The sequence below is a fragment of the Schistocerca piceifrons genome, chromosome 1 (assembly GCF_021461385.2).
Source record: "Schistocerca piceifrons isolate TAMUIC-IGC-003096 chromosome 1, iqSchPice1.1, whole genome shotgun sequence".
Taxonomy (NCBI): domain Eukaryota; kingdom Metazoa; phylum Arthropoda; class Insecta; order Orthoptera; family Acrididae; genus Schistocerca; species Schistocerca piceifrons.
Window position 1 is genome coordinate 1,141,585,577 of NC_060138.1, and position 20,516 is coordinate 1,141,606,092.

Sequence of the window (20,516 nt, forward strand, 5' to 3'; positions counted from 1 at the left end):
GACATTGCTTCACTGTATAGGTAGAAGTCTGTTGACGTTTTATTGTATTTATCTGAGTTTTACTGTGAAACTTATAAGCTCTGGGAAAAAGCCAAATGAATTGTTATTTGCATCGACTAGCAACGATAATAGCAGTGCTTGTGCGTTGTAAAATCTTTGGGTAGGGGGTTGTTGCGCAGAGCGAGCGGAGAGAGCGGGAGACGGGTTCCAACGCTTGTAGTGTGCGGAAGTGTGGTGTTAATGTTCTCGCAGTAGTGTACCATTTCGGCGGCAACATGTACGCGCGTCGGCCAGATGACTAGTAGCAGAAGGAAGGATAGTGGACAGGCGGAAGAGGCCGTATTAATTACGATTGCTAGTTCCTGTAATTAGCCGTGGCCCCACAAGATGCTACCATTTCAACAACAGCAGCAGTTCCAGCAACACGGATTCGTCGTCGGCTCCGAGTTTCGTCGCACACACAGCACTGAAGTAAGACTGTTCATTGCTAGAAAGTATTAACGACTAATCCAGCAGCACAACTGAATGTGATTTGATTAATGAACTTTATTTAAATAATAATCAGGTAAATTCAGGGCGATCGTGTCCTCATTGCCTCCAGACATTGTTACCAATCAGGGTCCTTGTTACCTTTCTTCCTTATATGCTAACCGAAGTTTGAGAATCTATCACTGGAAAAAATCCATATCTAAAGAAAATACACAAATTAAGAGTGCGGAAGTTTTATTTATTTTACATATAGCTTGGAGCACATGGCTGTTTGGTTTGGTACGTATTCTAGCATTTAATTCTGTTCAAGTCAGTAAAAAAAAAAGGCTCAGTTGTTCAGACAATAATATGAAATCTAATTTGAAAACTAAGTAGCTGCAAAGTAAAAAGTGCTTGCCTTTCTCTAAATTTCTTTGATGATGTTATGTTGAGGTCTCTGAAAGTCATTGTTCACGTAACGAAGTTCAATACTAACATACAGTTTAAGTGCATATTTTCAAATCATTACTCGATTACTTTTTTCAACATTTAATGACAAACTTAACGTAAAAGTGACTTCTCAGTTTTCTTTATCATTACGTACTCACTTAAAATTAGTGTCAAAAAACGTGACAACCTTCAGTTGCCACGTCAGTGTTTAATAATAAATGATTTTCTTTCACATCATCTTGTACAGGACATTGGATGTAAATCGCCCTAGTGGGCTAGCGACTGTAATTATTTCCTTTTCGTTCATTAGTGTAACTTTTGGATTCACGACCAGTGGTACACCTTTTCTGTCCAGTGTTGTTCGTGAGTGAATGCACAAAATTACTTTCATTTTTCCAAATTGTAACCCTGTTCGGTTTAATTACTTTTTTATTTTTAGTTGACTTTTCTGTCAGAAAGCTCGGTTGTACACTTTCCCCCTACTTATCGGTATTACTTCTTCGGGAAAGATGGCCTTATCCAATAAGAAAAATTCCATTAGGTATACACGCGATCCACGGTCATATTTTCAAGCAGAATAGGCCGATTAGTAAGGGGGAGTTTACAAATCGTAGACCAGATGTGGCTTAAATTCAGAGAAATAGCACTGAAAGGAGTTGAGTCATACCAAGAAAATTAATAAAAGACGGAAAGATCCCATATGGTACACAAAACAGTTCAGGACATAGTTGCAGAAGTAACGAAAAAAAGATGTCAGATTTATAAGAACGCAAAATCTTCAAGATTGGCAGTGTTTTAGAGATGTAGTACGGACTTCAATGCTTTATTTTTTCCATTGTTTCCACAATGAACTGTCACGAAATCTGGCAGAAATCCAAAGAGACCCCACTCTATGTAAAGTGCACCAGCAGCAGTTCACAATCAATACATTCACTGTGCAATAGCAATGATAATGTTACCGATGGCATCTCCACTAAAGTGGAGTTACTAAACACGGTTTTCCTAAATTCCTTGATCAAAGAAGATGCAGTAAATATTCCAGAATTTAAATCAAGAACATCTGTGAGCATGAGTTGCATAGAAGTGGATAGCCCCTGTGGAGCGAAGTAACTTAAGTCACTAAATAACTTCCGGTCTAGACTGTTTACAAATTAGGTTCCCTTCGGATTATGCTGATGAAATGGCTCCATATTTAACAATTATACAGAACCTCTCGCTCGCCGAAATATACACGCAAGGACTGGAAAGTTGCACAGGTTACACCAAGATACAAGACAGGAAATGGAAGTAATCTGCTGAATTATAGGCTCATATCACTAATATCAATTTGTAGTAAGATTTTGGAACGTGTACTGCGCTTGAACATTATGAGATACCTCGCAGAAAACAATCTGTTGACACATAGCAGCATTGATTCAGAAAATATCGTTCTTGTGAAACACAACTGGCTGTATATTCGCTGCAGGTGATGAGTTCTAATGACAGGGGATCTCAAGTTGTTTCCATATTTCTAGATTACAAGGTTTTTGACACCATTCCTCACAAGCGGCTTGTAATCGAATTCAAAGCGTATGGAGTATCGTCCCAGTTGTTGCTACACGCTAGTGAAATCAAGGACACAGTAAAACTTCTGCTCACACACACCTTTATTCTCACACGTCCATTTTACCGTTACTGTTGAAATACATCCGCTGCAGAGGGCAGCACAATGTACAGACTTAACAGAACACCAACAGATGGCGTAGGAGTCTTCATTCCCCGACATCCTCCCCACCCTGGTCCATCTCGAGGGGGATGACCAGCTGGACCGGTCGACAGATCTTCATACCATCTGGCTGGCGGAGGATGATGCACCGTATTTTACTGTCTCTGCCATGCCGCACTTCTTCTACCACAGCCCTCTTCCACAAGTGCCGTGGTTTGCTGTCTTCTTGGAGCAGAACCACCTCTCCAATTCTTGGTTTCCTTTGCGAAGGGTATCCCTTCATCTCATGATATTGTCTTAGCAGCAGGAGGTATTCTGTCTTCCACCTGCGCCAGATGTCGTCGTTGACCTTTTGTCTGAGTCGGAACTCCTTGGCAAGGTCCTTTCTAGTTGCTGGCTCTGGCCCACATGGGATTGTTACTAATTTCCCACCATTTATAAAGTGAGCTGGCGTCAATGCAGTGTCTCTCTCTCCTTGAGTGATGGGTCGTGAGTTTATTGCGGCTTCTATGCTGATCAAGGTGGTGTTTAAGCTCTCTTCATCCACCTGGGAGCGACCAAGAACTTTCGTCAGGCAGCGCTTGACTGAGCCTATCATGCGTTCCCACCAGCCTCCCCACCAAGCCACACGTGGTGGTATGAATTTCCAAGTGATTCCATGGTGGGCACAGTAGAGCTGTACGTCAGTTTGTTGCATGGTTTTGAAAAGCGCTGCCAGTTCTGAGTTGGCTGCATGGAATGTTGTAGCATTGTCTGAGTAGACAGTGACTGGTAGGCTCCTACGTCCTGCAAAGCGTTGCATGGCCATCAAAAATCTGTCAGTGGACATGTCAGTTGCAAGTTCAATATGAATGGCCCGTGTTGTTGCACATGTGAATAGGACCATGTAGGACTTTTTTGTTTGATGTCCAGATTTGACATATAATGGCCCGGCAAAATCGATGCCTGTTACTGCAAATGGTCTGTGGTAGTGGGGCCTGCATCTCTTCATACCGGCGACTGTGTATTATCTTGCATGGTAGACAAGAGTGAAGAACTCTCCTAACAGCTTATCGTCCTCGCAGAATCCAAAATTCTTCTCGCAGTTCCCCTAACACAATCCGCACACTGAGATGATGCAGTCTTACATGTGTGTGTCTGATGAGAAGCTCAGTGAAATGGTGACGTCCATCCAATATAACTGGATGCTTCTCTGAGTGTGATAGTGCAGCACATTGCAGCCTACCACCAAGACGAAGGATGCCATCCGATATAAAGGGATTGTATCGAGCAATCTTTGATTCCTTGGGCAATTGTTCTCCCTTACGCAATGCTGACATTTCACTAGTGAATAGTTCCTCTTGAACTCTTCTGATCCAGTAGCTGCGGGCATTTTGTAATTCTAAAGCACTAAAACTGCCGGAGATTCTATTTTTGTTTCTTGTTGTGCTGATAAATCGAAATACATAGGCAGTTATGTGCAGTACTCGCCAATATGAACTAAACCTTGCAATGTCCAGTAGTGGTTCAGTGATGGTGATCAGAGTGATATTTGCTCTCGTTTTGGCTTCTGGCATTTATGGAGGTGGGGCTGAGATTTCCAGTGGCCACAACTGCTTGTCTTCTGAAAGCCGTGGTGGACCACCCCACCAGATATCAAGAGTGGCTAGCAGATTTGCTTCTAGTCCCCACGTGAGATGATCTGCAGGATTTCGGCTTCCCGGACAATGCCTCCATTGGCTGGGTGTGGTGTATGTCAATATCTCTGTCACGCGATTACAGATAAATGTTTTCCATTTGTTTGGATCACTCCGTACCCATTCCAAAGTGACTGTCGAGTCGCTCCACAAGGTAGCTCTGTTGGCATCAAACCCTGTTTCCTGGCAAAAGTAATGAAGGAGTCGTGATCTGACCAATGCAGCAAGTAATTTCAACCTGGGTAGAGTTACCTTCTTGATAGGGGCCAGTCTGTTCTTGCTACAGACAAGGTGCACAGTGTATCCAGTTTCAGTAGATGTCCTTATATACAAAACAGCGCCGTAGGCTCTTTCAGATGCATCACAGAATACATGCACCTCCGCAGAGCCACCTGTGCCCAGCGTCCCTATCCATCTAGGAATATGTAGTGATGACAAGTGATGAAGCTTTGAGACCCATGAGTGCCAACGACATGCAAGATCTGTGGGCAAAACTTCCTCCCATGTAAGACCCTTCAGCTGTGTGTCTTGCAAAATTATCTTTGAAACGATCCCAACAGGAGTGAACACACCCAGGGGGGTCATAAAACTGAGCAGCTGCTCGAAGAACATTTCTATTGGTAGCCAGTTTGTCCATTAGATTTTCAGCTATCTTCTCGTAGTCACTGCAGATGGAGTCATCTTCTGTGTTCCAATTAATTCCTAAAACTTGGGTTGTGGTCTTTGTTTCAAGGCCTTTGACATCCCATATTGCCTTCAGATCATTCGAATTAGTCTCCCATTTGGACAATGGAAGACTTATCTGCTGGAAAAGTTCTGTCAGTTCATGGTAAACAGTTGCAGCGGTGTCGCTGACTCTAACACTGGCTATGAAATCGTCCATGAACACTGACTTGTTTACAAGTCTTGAAGATTGTGGATATTTTTCACTATTTAGTGCTGCTAGCTCCCTTATGGCAGCTGACAACAGGAATGGGCTTGGTGCAAGTCCAAATGGCAAACGTTTGAAGCGATATGTAATCACGTCATTTGTGGTCATGTAGGCACCACTTCCAGCTTGCTCAACATGATACCAAAGGAACCTCGTGAGGTCTCTGTCTTCTTCTTTCGACGTTAACTGCAGGAAAGCTTGGTCCACATCACACACTAAACCCACCGGAAGTGTGTGGAATCATAGTAAGATTGATAGAATATCCGGAAGTAAATTTGGTCCCTTTTCGAGGGCATCATTCAGGGATAGAGACTCTGGCTCATGTGAGGATGCATCGAAGACTATTCTGTACTTCACACTTCCACTATGCATTTCTTCACAATGTGGTGTGACAGGTAGAATGTGTTTCCAGCAGTACAGTCCTCAGGTGCTACCTCTACCTGGTTCTTCTCAATATATTTCGACATGGTCTCGTGGTAAATGACCTTCAGCTCTTCATTCCCTCGCAGCTTGTTTTGTAAGGAGGGAAGACGCGCTTCAGCAGTTGTGCGGTTGCAGGAGAGAGGCATATCCTTCTTTCGAGGCAGAGATACAACTCTGCGGCCATATTCCATACAGTATGATTCTCGGAATTCCTGATAAATGGGGTGGTCCATGGGTTTTAATGCTCGCTCTTGATGTTCTGTTATCCCCATTGTCTCCAGGTCCCAAAATCGGCGCACTGACTCATCAGATATGTCACTGCAGCCGCCCTGAATAAAGTTGACAGTTGCTCTGTTGACGGTGGTGCTAGATCTGTTTCCACTGAGAACATATCCAAAGATTGTTGGGAGAAGAACCAATGATGGTGATACCTTGATTGGTTGTTCCAAAATCACGATTCTCCAGTAATAATCAGCTCCAATCAGGATCTCAATAGGTAGATCTTCAGTGTCTCCTTTAGGATCTGCGAGTGGTGTACCACCCCTCAAGGCCATATCTCCTACATCTTGTGGCACTGTTGGTTGCTGAGAAAAATTATTTGTGCTTTCAAAGGCTGTTACTGATATGTGGGAATTAGTGGAGCATCCCATCATATTAAACTGCACTTCTTCCTTGAGAGTGATGAACTGTAACTGGATTCGAAAGCAGTTATCTCGAGAGTAGTGCTTCCAATGACACTTAGTTGGAGAGATTCGATCAGTGAATGGTGAATGAAACTCGATTGACTCCCTGTGTCCAGGATGGTACGTGTCTGTTTGCTCTTACCAGTGGGTCCTGTGATACTCACACGAGCAGTCTGCAGGTATGTGAAGTTACAAGTCATAGTTTCAATTTTATTTACTGCTGTGGTATGGCTACTACAGATAGAAATGTGATGCTCCCCCTTACATTTCGCACAGGACGCCTTTCCCCGTTTGAAACACTGATTTCTGTTGTGGCCACGTCTCAGGCATAGAAAGCAACGGTTCATTGTCTTGAGGGCGTCGATTCTTGCCTGCAAGCTTGCAATCTTTTGGCAGTCTTGGCCCCAGTGCCCTCTTTCGCTGCAATACACACAGAAGGGCTCTGAATTCTGTTGTTTCTTCTTGTCCCTCTTCGTTTTAACCTTTACATGGAAGGCAGATGCTGTTGGTACGTAATTTTCGCGTGGTACAGTATCTCCACGAAATTTGCGTGTGTTGATAGCTCCTTCCACCTCTTCATTTATGAACTCCATAAGGTGGGTGAGGTTCCCTTCTTCAATCTTTTGCCTTCGGGCATGAACAAGCCAATTTTTGCAAATTTCTTCAGGAAAGGCTCGAAGAAGTTTGGGTGCAAGCACTCTCCCATAAGAGTCCACATTTTCTCCTAGAGCTCGTAGTGCTTGGATGCGCTTATGGCACTCAATGTAGGTGGAATTGAGAGCCTCTGGACTGCCTGAAGTCGAAGTGTTAAGATTCTCCAAGAAATCCAGGTGACTTTGGATAATTCTGTTCTTATCCCCATATTTGGATTTCAAAATTTGCTTAGTCTGCTCATATGTATCAGCTGTAACAGCAATGCCATCGACCAAGTCCTTAGGTTCCCCATCAAGGTAACCACGGAGGAATACATGCTTGTTCATTGTTGACACCATCGGATTCTCGTCTATGGAGGCTGTGAACTGCTCCCAAAATCGAGGCCAAGCTTCTATGTCCCCTGAAAATGGGTGCAGTTTGATAGTAGGCAATTTTATGTCCATACAGGCGTGTTGTTGAGCCGCTGACGTCGCGTTTCTGTCTCCTGAGCGCGCTCCTCCTAGAAGGCCTTTCGCCTTTCGGAGGGCCCGTTTGCATTTATCAGTATATTCCTCACAAGCTTCCTTGTCGGCTTCGTATTCAGAGTCATCCAGCAAGTCCTGAATTGTATCGTTGAGTCGGGTCAACTCTTCTACTGTTTCCTGAAGGCGTTCCTGGAAGTGTTCTACTTCTTCTGCAGCTGTAGAACCATCGAGGGCGTTTATTTGGCTGACGAAACGCGTCACATTCTATCGCAAGGTCGTCCGCTTCCGGCGCAGCCTCCCCAAGTTCGTAGCTACTGCTTCTGCCATGGTGAGTTGGTGGTTTTGCTTTATATCGCGGGAGTGCGTTCAAGGTCAGTTGGATGCTATCGCTAAGGGATGGCGCTGTCGTGGAGCGTGAACTGTTAGCAACCCCCTAGTGGTGTTTGTAGTTCTCAAGAGATGACGCGACCGTGCAGTTTTCAACTTCCGCGACCTTTAGTAGTGGTCGCTGTTGCTAACAGATTGCGCTGCAGTCTACCAATACTTTAGCAAGTTCTATTTGTGCTTTGCAAATAATACGCCAACTGCCCTCTATTGCTCTGCCACCAACAAACATGCACCAAGTAACGTCACATACAAATCAATCGCCCCGCAGTGTCCTTTGCTACAGTTTCAGAGCAATGCAGCAACTTATCTGTGTGAGCTGGACGTGGCGTGACGTGACCGGATTTTGAGACTGAAGTCGCTCAAAAGCTTCTCCACCGGCGTCGAGTCCTCTTTAATGTGTAGTAGCACTCTATCTCCTCATGTTCTCCCGGGTTTCGGCACCAAAATGTTGCTACACACTAGTGAAATAAAGGACACAGTAAAACTTCTACTCACACACACCTTTATTCTCACACGTCCATTTTACAGTTACTGTTGAAATATATCCGCTGCAGAGCGCAGCACAATGTACAGATTTAACAGAACACCAACAGATGGCGTAGGAGTCTTCATTCCCCGACACCAGTTGTGCAATGTGATTCGTGATTTCCAGTCAGAAATGTCACAGTTCGTAGTAACTGATGGAAAGTCATCGGTTAAAACAGAAGTAATGTCTCGTGTTCCCAAAGTAAGTGTTATAGGCTCACTGCTGTTGTTAATCTATATGAACGATTTGGGAGACAATGTGAAGAGCCCTCTCACATCGTTTGCAGGTGACGCTGTCGTTCAGCATCTAGTAAAGTCATCAGATCAACACGAAGTACAAAAGATTTAGACAAGACGCCTGTATAGCGTGAAAAGTGGTAGTTGACACAGAACTATGAAAAGTGTGAGGTCATCCGTATTAGTACTTAAAGGAACCTGCTCAGTTTTGGTTGCATGATTAATAACACAAACGAAACGTTTTCGGTTCAACTACATGCTTTGGAATTACAATTGTCAACACCTTAATTCGAGCGATCAAAGAGATAATGGTGTGGGGAAAGCGAACCAAAAGCTGAATTTTAATGGCAGAACGCGTAGAAGACGCAACAGATCTACTAAAGAGACGTCCAAGACTTTGCTTCTCCGTCCTTTTGCTAGAGTGTTGCTTCATGATAGGGATAGGATTGATGGCGGACATTCATAAAGTACAACGAAAGGCAGTTCATTTTGTATTATCGCAAAACGGTGTGTCACGGATATGCTACAACCTGGGAGTGGCGTAATTAAAAAAAAGGAATTTTCGTTGTGGCTAGACCTTCGTTACTCACCATCTTCCTCCTCCGAATGCAAAAATATTTTGCTGACGCTCGTCTAAACAGGGAGAATTGACCATCCTAGTAAAAGAACAGAAATATTTAGATGTTCATTTTCCTTACGTGCTATTCAAGAGCTAAATCTTCTTGCTCTTGTCGATAGAGCCTAAGTTCGTCGTCTCCACACAGAAAACGTTTGGAGTACTGAAGGATGTTGGACAGCAATGGCTCCAACACCACTCTTCTTTAGTTTCACTGGGTCACACATTTACCAACGTTATATTGACCTGCTGCACTATGACCAGGTTCTTTAACTCTGCAATTTACAGAACACATCAACCCGGCTAGTGTATATTCAGTAACAGCTTCAGTGGCGACATTTATCGTGAAATTCGTCTCATAATTCACAGTTTATATAAACAGACAGCTGAACACACTTCTTCATTAAAGTAGTCATGAACATTAATTGTGGCACAGAACAAAAACGTTTACGAAGTGCAATCTGGTAAAGAAAGTCTGTGCTAACAACGACCAAAGAAGTTTGTACAGTTGTTTCATACAGACATGTTGTCAACGCGAGGAGCGAAGCGGAAATAATAACTGATTCCAACAGATTTTTATGTCCTTCAATGTATAACTTTGTCCAAATAAGCACACTAACTTCAAACTGTTAAAAGAACAATTTCTAGACACCGACTTTACTACTGATTGCGTATACAGACACGGAGAGGTGTTATGGGTCCTGGCAGTAGACTGAGGATTTTAGAGAAGGAAGGGGATTTATCAACTGGCGTAAGGATATTTAGGAATTTTCGAAACAACATATTTTTTTATGAAAATGAACTTTTCTAGAATTGATGAGTTATACGTCCGGGCAGTAATTAGGTTTACATTTTAAACGGTTACTTAACAATGTAAAAAAGTGCAGAGAACTATTTGCGAGTACAGCTGGCATATTCGGAAATTATGGTAAAGGATGGAAATTCTTTATTAGTGGCTTAAGCGATCAATAGTGCGTGTCATTTCCTCCAGAAAAATTGGGATAACAAAAGTATAGTGGGAACCTTAGGAATTAAACTGATATAGTATCACAAAAGGCAACAGTACTTTTGATTGTATCCAGACTTCAATACTAATTATCTAATAGGTTAATAAGTTTCCGTCAGTCTTTAGTGCAGGCTTCCTCCAGAACTCCCTTTTGGTTCCCGACCTGTCTGGCGTCGTGTTCTCATACGGCTAGTAACCGCTATGTCACAGGTATCGTCGGCCACGCTCCATTGATGGCCCGGCACAACGGCGCCGCCCACTTTACGCAGTAGCTTCCACCAGTCACGGCAATGCCCGACAGTCTCCGGTACTTCAGGACTGCCTTCACACCATTGCCCTTATTCAGAAAGTACAACAGCTCTAGTGCGACAAGTACGTGACGAACATCCACCTCCAACATGAAAACGATGCTATCCAGCACAGAACTCATGAAGTCGAGGAAAAGCTCCACGTGGCAAGGCACCATCTCGACGAGCTAAGTCGACCGCCTCCACTCATTTCCGACGCCCCCTCCGGCTCTCTGCACCGACTCGTCCCCGAAGCTCATCCGCGTTCTGCGGATGAGCCTAAGGCACCATCTTCACCTGCTCACACAAAGATCAGTACTGCGATTTTCTCTCGCCCCTCCTCTAACCCGTCTCCGTGTTCTTCCCCGCAAGATCAATTTGTGCAGTGCGCAATTAGAGATGGAATGGTCCATAATATCATCACTACGCCCAGTCTCTCGGTACATCGACATTGCGTAGACTACTTACGGATTTACTCGAGCTCACTAAGGTAGCGGTAGACGAACTCCTTCAAACAGGCATCACACATTCCTCTGACAATTTCTGGGCTTCACCCATCAAATTGGTTCCCAAAAACGATAGATGTAATAGGTTGAGTAGTGACTACATAGTTCTCAACGCTCGCACAACGCTGGACAGTTACCCATTTCCACACATCCAGGATTACTATTATAATTTGGCGAAGCCTCTGTGTTTAGTGGCATTGACTGCATGTCTGCAAATCCATGTGTGCTCGGACAATATTCACAAAACAGTTACTATCACGGCTTTTGGCTTATTTATGCCATATAGTCTTAAGAATGCCACTTCAGTGTCAGCGTACTTCACAAGTTACCTATCTCGATGACAGCCCAATGTTTTCTCATCGAATGATGACCCCCATAACTCGCATCTCAGACAAGTTTTCAACACACTCTCTGACATCACAGTTGTGGTCCAAGAAGAGAACTTCCAACTCTGACAGAAGTAAATCGTTTGCCTCGGTCATGTTGTAGACATCTGTGGCATTCACCCTACACCATCACATAAAAAATATACCCAGCTGCCAACACTGGAGGACTACCAGTGGCTATATAAATATTCGATTTTTAGGCAAGATAAATTTTTATCAAAGCCACATTCCGCAGGCAGCTTTTCTTAAGGGTCACTCACTCAAACCAACACCGGCAAGAATACTGCTGACAAACACAATCTCACGTGGACAGCAAACATTCAGAACACTTTCAAACGTATTAATGACTGCACTGTCCAAGCCATTGCTTTTGCGCACCCCTTCCCTGAATTCCAGTTCATCATACCTGCAGACGCGAGTGACTCCGCTATTGGTGGTACCCTGAAATATATAGTGGGTGTTCAACAGCCACTCCATTTTTTCTCACGCAAGCTCTCGGCTTTACAATGCAACTGGTCAACATACTATCGAGAGCTACTAGCAATTTATGAAGTAACACATTACTTCTAGCAAGATACTGAAGGGCATCCACTGATTATTTATATGACGACTATCCACTTGCTGACTATCTGAAACCACCCAAAGGTCACTTGCCCATAACAGGTTCGGCGCTGGGATTTGGTTGCACAGTTCACCACCCACTTAAGTCATCTGAACGATGAGAAAAATGTCGTGGCAGATTACTTCTCAAACATCAACGCCGTATCATCCCAGGTCGACTACGAACAGTTTGCTGAAGCACAAGATTAATATCTACAGTTACATGCTCTTCTCCATGACCCTTCCACCCACGTACCCTCAACCGCGTTCGATACTCTAAGACGTTTCTCAAATACGTGCAAACCCTCTTGAACTCCATCCATCCGTACCGCCACATCATCATCGACCAGTTACAGAACTTCGTCACCGCAGTGTGAGCCAGTCTACGTGTCTGGTGACAGACCATTTCATATGACTTAATGTGAAGAAGGATTGCAAGGTTCATACTGTGTGTGCGACCTTGTGACAAAACAGCAATGTTTCACATCACACTTAACCACCCCTGAGTTGCTTTGTAGTTCCAAAGGGACGCTTTCAGCATGTGTATTTAGAAATTGCGATTCCACTACCCATCTCTGATGGCTACCAGTACACCCTGTGAGTGGCAGACCATGTCACTCGACGGGTAGAAGCTGTACCACTCAAGGATGTAACGGCTATGTCCAGGGCCAAAACCTTTATTTCATGTTTTGACTGTCCTGTACCCATTACAATGAACCAGCATCAGCATTTCCAATCTGCTCTCTTCCTTGGCACCTGGCAATTCAGAACGAAAGCATGTCACCAACAGAGAAACGGGATCATCAAGTGGTGGCAGCACACCTTAAAGACCGCTCTCATGTGCCTTGATGGACTCTGGAGAGAGGGATTACCATGAGTACTCGTGGGAGTCTGTAAGGCCCACAAGCACGATCTTGGAGCGTCGCTTTCTGCAATTCGATACTGTGCAGGACTGTCCCTGCTGGCGGAGTTTGTGCTCCAAAAATCTTCAATTACGCCCCAGATCTGCCCGACCTGGTCTCACAAGTTAAGCGACACATGGCTGGTCTCTGTGCACTTCTCCCTCATGCACACTCAACTCCTAAAGTTTTCCTCCATAATGGACTAAAAGATGGTGAATTTGTGATACACTTAGCCTTATACTCTCGCAGGCATACGTTCAGTCAGGTGCTGGAAGGTTTCTTGGGGAACGGCAGCCCATTCTTCACGGAGTGCTGCACTGAGGAGGGGTATAGATGTCGGTCGGTGAGGCCTGGCACGAAGTCGGCGTTCCAAAACATCGCAAAGGTGTTCAATAGGATTCAGATCAGGACTCTGTGCAGGTCAGTCCTTTACAGGGATGTCAAGTAACCACTCCGCCACAGGCCGTGCGTTATGAACAGGTGCTCGATCGTGTTGAAAGATGCAATCGCCATCCCCGAATTGCTTTTCAACAGTGGGAAACAAGAAGATGCCTAAAACATCAATGTAGGCCTGTGCTGTGATAGTGCCACGCAAAATAACAAGGGGCGCAAGCCGCCTCCATAAAAACACGACCACACCATAACACCACTGCCTACGAATTTTACTGTTGGCACTACACTTACTGGCAGATGACGTTCACTGGGCATTCGCCATACCCACAACCTGCCATCGGATCGCCACATTGTGTACCGTGATTCGTCACTCCACACAACGTTTATCCACTTTTCAATCGTCCAATGTTTACACCCGTTACACCAAGGAAGGCGTTGTTTAGCATTTACTGGCGTGATCTGTGGCTTATGAGCAGCCGCTCGATCATGAAATCCAAGTTTTCCAACCTCCTGCCTAAGTGTCATAGTACTTGCAGTGGATCCTGATGCAGTTTGGAATTCCTGTGTGATGGTGTGGACAGATGTCTGCCTATTACACATTAGGACCCTCTTCAACTATTGGCGGTCTCCCAGTCAACAGACGAGGTCGGCCTGTACGCTTTTGTGCTGTACGTGTCCCTTCACGTTTCCACTCCATTATCACATCGGAAACAGTACACCTATGGATGTTTAGGAGTGTGGAAAGCTGGCGTACAGAGGTATGACACAAGTTACACCCAATCACCTGACCACGTTCGAAGTCCGTGAGTTCCGCGGAGCGACCCATTCTGGTCTCTCACAATGTCTAATGACTGCCTGAGGTCGCTGATATGGAGTACCTGACAGTAGGTGGCAGCACAATGCACCTAATATGAAAAACGTATTTTTTGGGGGATATCCAAATACTTTTGATTACATAGTGTATGCATGTCCGAGCGCAGTGCCCATCAGCCCATTCTCTATGTAATTAGTGAGCAACTATATTTCTGAGCTTATAATCAATTCAAGACTATCGTAGGGAAAGGGATAAGGGAGGGTAAGATGATGATACTAAGCTTTCGATTTTTTTTTACCCTCATGTTTTTGAACCAATTGCGTACATTAATAATTTAAACCAACCATTACAGTTTTATTTTCAACTAGTGACTATCATCTTTCTAAATCTACCAATTATGGTGATTTATTATTATTTTGTAAATGATGCAAATTCGTCATCTTACCCTCGTTTGTGGGTAAGATGATGGGAGAAGGTGGATAAGATTGCTAAGGAAATCACAAATGAATAAAAATCATTTTACTTTAAGCACGTTAGTCGCATACATGTGCTTTACGCTTAGCTTCTGCAACAGTGAGTCAATTTCAAGCAGCGTGGACCCATTTGTGACAGCGAGAACAAGCATACCATGTCTTTGATTTTCAATGGTCACTGCAGACTGTACAAACTTCTTCTCCGACGAAATCAATATCGTCGTCATCATCACTGCAATTGACTGTTATCGACGAATTTGAGGAATCTTCCAAAAAATGTTCCTTATAACATTTTTTTTCTTTTTCTCTTAGACACCTTTTTGGTATTCTGATTTTTCATCTCTTTTCTTTTGGTTTTCTTCTTTTCTTTGTCTTTCTTCTTAGACGGTCCAGGCTTTGCAGTTTCATCAGTGTTAACTTCAGGAGCACAAGACGGTCCAGCTAGGCCTATTGCGGTGTCATCTGCAGAGGCGCCAAATGGTCCAGCTACTTCTTCATCATCCAGGGTAACCATTGAGGCATTGTGTGGTATCTCTGCTGTCATCGATGGCTCAGTCAGACTCACTGAATATTTGGGAATTCAGTGGAACTAATTCAGTTGCTTGAAAGCAGTTTACGGCGTTACTTATTGTAGCAGCCTCGTTGTATGCTACATCAAATAACCACGCAACGTCTTTAATAGTTATCACTTGTCCCGGATTTCTCATTAAGTAATCATCACAAGCCCGGCTGTAGGCAGTTTTAAATGGGCCACTGAAAGCCGCATACAGCGGTTGCATACGGTGGCTGGTACAGAAGGGAAAACCCAGTAAACTAATACGGTTTTTTCGACATAATTTATCAATATTCAATGTGACATGTGATGTGTGGTTATACATTAGTAACAGAACTGTGTTTTTCTTGCTTGGTCTTACACTGTTCATGAACTGTTGTAACCACAGGATAAAGGTTTCAGCGTCCATCCACCCCGATTCATTACACGCACCTACAGAACCTGGCGTCGAATTGTTTCGCAACCTGCGGAATGTGAAGAAGGTGGGACAAAATGACCAACAGCACTGAAACTGCATGCTGCACTAAAGTTCACGCCGCTTTCAGAAGAACATAATTTGATATTATTTCCTTTTGGGCTTAAGACACTCAAATTTTTAGTGAGAACAGTTGGGCAACCAGTCTCCTAAATTTGATGAGGCCCATATGTTTTCTTAGCTAGAATCTGTGAATACAAATTAAGGAACGCTCCAACGCTAGTTTTGTTAAAGGCTGCCAGTCTGGCTGCAGATGTAGCTTCTGGTTTTCTGAGAGAAAAGCTGAATTTATCCTTAAAGCTCTGGATGAAGTCTTTACCCATTTTCTTGTTTTCTTTATCGAAGCAGTGTGGAATTTGCAGTGTTTCTGCGCAGTCAAAGGCGAGTTTTGCAAGTTTTAAGCCGAAAGCTCTTCTGTCCAAGTCCTGGGTATATTCCTTGAGGTTTTGCAGCTGTTCATCAGTGAATGTCTATCGAAACAGTCCGGTTCGGCATTTTCTGAAAAATGCATAAATTTTAATTTTTTTCGAACGTAATACGGTAATTAAAGGGCACTATATTTAGCTTCTATGGTCCCTGCAACTTAAAACTGACATATTACATTTAAAACTACTTACTTCTTTTGTGTTCCTTGGCGTAACGCCGCAGTGTAGCTTCTGGAACATTGTACTTTTCGCAGCTGCGTACACTGCCGCATCATTGTTTACCACCTCCACGGCTAGGGTCATAGATTCCTGTGGCCATTGCTGTTAATTGATCTTTCTTTGATATTTCTTACCCATATTGAATAATGCAAATGAAATTGAAAAGATAATTAAAATAATTTACGAAATGTTCAGATAAGATGACGAATTCGTCATCTTGTCCACCATGTAAATGTCGTGTGACCGTTCGCCGGTTGCAAGTCTTTCGATTTGACACCACTTCGGCGTCTTGCGCATCGATGGGAATGAAATGATAATGATTAGGACAACACAACACCCCGTCCCCGAGCGGGGAAAATCTCCGACCCAGCCGGGAATCGAACCCGAGCCTTTAGGATGGACATTCTGTCGCGCTGACCACTTTTTTAAATTTTTTAATTTCCTTTTTTTCTTTTTTTATCTGAAGAAACTAAGTAAAATAACAATAAGAAAAAACAGAAAAAAAATTACGAAGCACCTGGGGGTGGTCTCCGGTTGTGTTTTTATCTTTTTTTTGAAAGCCCCTTAGAAAAAACACCTAAATACCACCGCCACTTTTCATCCTGTAACAAAAAAAATCTGGTCCACTACCACTCAGCTAACGGGGGCGGACGTGCATCAAGTACATTAGTCAGACTACCCGAATCGACCACTTATAATCTAAACCTAAATACAAGAGTTCACTAAATTCTCTTTGGAGATTACTATATTCATTTAAGAAATGGCATAGTTTATAGTTTACGAAAAAGCTGAAACAAGGTTGGAAAACCTACCACATGTAGTTCACAAGTTATTTCGCTGCACTTCTTTCTAATTTAATCGTATGGCTAGAACCCTCGCGTCGGGCAGGCCGTTCGCCGGGTGCCAGTCTTCCAATTTGACGCCACTTCGGCGACCCGCAGTCGATGAGGATAGGATGAGGACAGCACAACACCCACTCCATGGGCGGAGAAAATTCCCCGACCCAGCAGGGAATCGAACCCGGGCCCTGAGAACTGACAATCCGTCACGTTGACCATTCAGCTACCGGGGGCGGACATTTCGATGCACTGAAATATTACAACGAACATGCGTTTAAACACATATGATGGTGTCTTCCGGCTAAATGGTGGCGGTTAGGTTTAGGTCCTATTGTAGCACACGTGAAGCGCTACCATTTAGCAAGGCAAGTCTTTTAAGTGCTCCTCTCACCCGGTAATCCCATTACAGTAACAACCCGTCACTTAGACTCCTCGTCATCTTCCCCTCTCTTCCCCTGCTTTCGTGTAAAACTGTCAGTCTGTACTGTAGTGTCAGAGTAGGACCTATTTCATGTCATCTGAGTGGACACTACTGGTTTCCAACGTTAATATTTACCATGTTCAAATTTTAATAAATTACTAGTAATTTATGTGTGTGTTGTAGTAACTGCTTATCCTTTTCCTGACCTAAACTTGCTACAATACCCAACAAAAGAAAACAATTTACTTTCATTATCACAGTAGAGACTTTCAAAATACATTGATAAGACAAAACGCTATGACCACTGCCTACCGCGACGTTGGATGCAGCGAGGTGACGCTGCGGGCACGTGACGCGGTAGCAAAAGTATGCTAGCGAAGCAGACACGGGTGAGGAATCATCCTAACGAAGATGTGGGAAATCCATTGATATAAGCGGCACTGACAAAGGGCACATTGTTATTACGCAAAGCCTGTGAACGAGTATCTCGAAAACCGCGAAGTTGGTCGAATGGTCACGTGCTACCATCGTAAGCATCTACGGAAGGAGGTTGAAGGAGAGTGAAACTACCACTAGGCGCTAAATGGTTGGACGTCCTTGACTCTTCACAGACCGTGGGGTTCGGAGGCTTGTCTGCCCTGTAAAGTAGGATAGATGGGGATCTGTGGCATCTCTGCCCAAAGAGCACATGGCTTGTGCACGCGCAAGTGTTCCGGAGCACACCGTTCATAGCACATTGTTGAACACGGAGCTCCGCAGCAGACCATCCCTACGTGTTGACATGTTCACCCACCAAAATCGTTCGTTACAATCGCAGTGGGCACGGGACCATCGGTTTTCGACCGTCACTCAATGGAAACGTGTCAGCTCTTTAGGTGAATCACATTTTTGCTGCACTCGGACGATGGTCGTCTCCACAAACGCCGTCATCGAAGTGAACGGCGGCTCGAAACGTGCAGCGCGCCACGGGCGCGGGCTGGTGGGAGCAGTATTAAGGGACGGGAGACGTTCTTCTGCACTTGCATGTGACCTGTACTAATAATCGAAGACACGCTGACAGCTGCGAACCACCGACATCCCTTCTTGCTTGATGTCTTCCCCAACTACGATGTCATCTTTCAGCAGTACAACTGTACGGGCCTCGGAACCAGAACCGTGCTACAGTTGTTTGAGGAGCATTATAGTGATCATGTTGATGTCTCGGCGGCCATATTCACCTGATGTAAATCCTGTGGAACCCATCTGGGTTGCTATCGGGCGCCATCAGCGTACGCAGATCAGCGGTCCGTCATTTACGCGAATTACACGACCTGTGCGTAGACGTCTAATGCTGCATACCTCCACAAACTTACCAACAAACTGTCGGACCCATAATACGCAGAGTCAGTGGTGTATTTCCTTCCGAAGCCGGACAAATATGCTGTCGGACAGGTGGTCAGAATGTTTTGTCTCATCAGTGTAAAATAGATTGATTAACATAAAATTATCTTCTTAACGTACTTTTCGTATTTCTGGTACACTTAAGTATACATGAAGTTAATAAAGTAGGCTGTAGCGTAATTCAGTGCCGGCCGGAGTGGCCGAGCGGTTCTAGGCGCTACAGTCTGGAACCGCGCGACCGCTACGGTCGCAGGTTCGAAGCCTGCCTCGGGTATGGCTGTGTGTGACGTCCTTAGGTTACTTAGGTTTAAGTAGTTCTAAGTTCTAGGGGACTGATGATCTCAGCAGTTAAGTCCCATAGTGCTCAGAGCCATTTGAGCGTTCGTAATTCAGTAGTCGACTTCAGTTGAAATTTCTGTTTTAGGTAAAATATTTAATTAAATATTTTCATGGGGTTACATATTTTCTTAAATATTTTACCCCATTCCATTACATAAATATCTACATATTTTGGTTTTTTTGATTATATAAAAACCTGCGCACTAACAATTAACATTTAAGTACCGTAAAGGGAAAATTTTTAGTCATTTGTCATCTGTCGTGGTTAGTTGCAAGTCATCTACATAAGTCAAGACAGGCAGTGGACCCAGAACTCGACTCTGTTCACACAGGAGAACAATCTTCTGCTCCTTATTTTCCAGGTATTAAGTGAACCATTGTTGACCTTTTTCCATAATCTCATAATGTTCCAAACTTATTTGAAAGTATTGCACGAAACACACAATCGAATGTCCCTCTTAAATCAAAAAAGGTACCTACTGGCCTTTACCTATCGTCTGTCCCTGATAGCGCCTCACACACAAAAGAATGAACTACATTTTCTGTGGAAACCTGCGACATTACGAGTGGCTAGAAGCTGTGTGTGTGCGCTGAGTATCTCGTTGAGCATTTTGTGGTCGGCAGGTGGACGTGCTTCGGCTGGACCAGGTAAGTCAGGTTCGACGCTGGGCCGAACAGCAGTGCCAACGTGGCGACGTTTAAGCGCAGGCCAGGTGCTGTGCAGAATACAAAGAACAGAAAAGTGCTGGACGCATTTCTGATTCTTCATAAAGATTACGGGCCATGACTCAACGCTACACGTGATGACTGTAAGTCCTTACGATTGAGATGTTTTCAAAATGTTCCATTTATAGAAAAAAATAGATTGGTCGGTTGATATGGGAGAGGGAACCAAACAGCGAGTTATCAGTCCCATCGGATTAGGGTAGGAAGTCGGCCGTGCCCTTTCAAAGGAACCATCCCGACGTTTGCCTACAGCAACTTAGGGAAATCGCGGGAAACCTAAATCAGGATGGCCGGACGCGGGCTTGAAGCGTCGTCGTTCCGAATGCGAGTCCAGTGTGATAACCACTGCGCTACCCCGCTCGGTGAGGAATAGGTTAGGGAAATAATTAATTCAAATGGCTTCCTATGATACAGAAAACTCAACTGACTGGACTCATCAGTGTAAATGCTGTCATACGGAGATGAACACAGGAATGTCCACTTGAAGGAACACACACATCATTTTGTTTCCTGTGAATATGAAGTGCGTATTGACGGAGATGGAAAAATACAG